Raw genomic sequence first — 1,482 nt, forward strand, 5'->3', positions numbered from 1 at the left:
TGAAATCAGACAACATGCACTAATTTATAAATGTTTTAATTCAGGTTGGGTCCGCATTAGCCAGCAGGTGGGTCCGGTCTGTTGTTACAGACCCGCTAATCCGTGACCTCTGCTCTAAACATTTAAACACCCTTGTGACACCTGTGAATAATGGTGCATCATGGACAAATTGGCACTGCTAGTAGATGTTGAAAGTTGTGGAATTCAGGGGAAACTTGTTTTGAGGGACCACCAAGATTCCCTAACCAACAAAGGTAACTGGCCATATGGCCGCAGGAAGTGGGGGTGCCGAAGCAACCCCTAGTGGCGAGAGGGAGACTTTTAAAAAATGTATTAAAAATACTTTGCACAATTTCTACATTTCTTATAAATATTTTACTTTTTATTATTTTACTATTACCTCTATTTGGATTTTAATTAAATAATTTTGAGGCCTATTCAACACAAGTTCACTAAAGTTGCGTTGTCATGGCAGGTGGTCACCGAGGTATCCAACTCACAACAGCGTACTAGTACATTTACAAAGTCGAATGACAGAAACGCATTTCGTATTTTTTGGGAAAACTACCACCAGTGAAAAAGAACACTAATACTGCAACCATGACAACAAAGCAGCCAGAGTGAGGAGACTTTCTGCATGTCTTTGATGGCAGATGCACCGCTAGGCACAGTCTCAGCACCCGCAACCCAATCTAGTGTGATTGGATTATGCAAGTCCTTCCAGCCAACATCCAGTTTAAATTTCCTGCACGGCGTTGTGATAATGAAATGTTCTGTAGCTTTGGTAGATGGCAGAGGCGGCATTTTGTGTAAGAGACTGATCATGCTTTGTATTTTGTTTGTCTGCAAAGAATCAAAAAAAGTCATACCTAGAGACAAATTTAAAAATGACAATCCCTTCGTGAATGCCGGCTTTTCAAATTGGCATAGAGCCACTGAAAATTTTTATATTGTGAAGTTTAAATAATTGCAAAAATAGTCACCTAAGAACTGATTTATGATTAATGTTTGATGATGTTACAGACCCAGGTTGCGTCCACTGAGGTGTACCTGAATATTAAATTAGTGACTCTCAATCTACTTGTTTATGTATTTTTATTGTATTTGGACTTATAGGATTATAGGTATTTTGTCCAAAAAAATAAAGATAAAAAATGTTCACAGCACCCCCTGTTCCAAAATTGCTTCCAGCGGTTCTGACTGTCCATTCAGACAGTCCAGTGTCCTGCACCTTTCAGAGGTGACTGATTCACATGTCTAAATCCTCCTCAGTTTGCAGTCATGGACTCCGGAGTCCTGCTACCAACCTGATTTTTTTTTAATCATGTGTGTTGAGGCAGAGACATCCGCCCTAAAACATTGCTGTTAGATGAATGTGTTTAACAGGGCCAACAGCTAGAACTCCATGGTAAATAAATAAGATTTGCTATTTATTTTGAAGATGCAGGTTTTTATGTATATATATATATATATATATATATA

Source organism: Cyprinodon variegatus, unplaced genomic scaffold (genome assembly GCF_000732505.1).
Source record: "Cyprinodon variegatus isolate N-32 unplaced genomic scaffold, C_variegatus-1.0 Scaffold1582, whole genome shotgun sequence".
NCBI classification, from domain to species: Eukaryota; Metazoa; Chordata; class Actinopteri; order Cyprinodontiformes; family Cyprinodontidae; genus Cyprinodon; species Cyprinodon variegatus.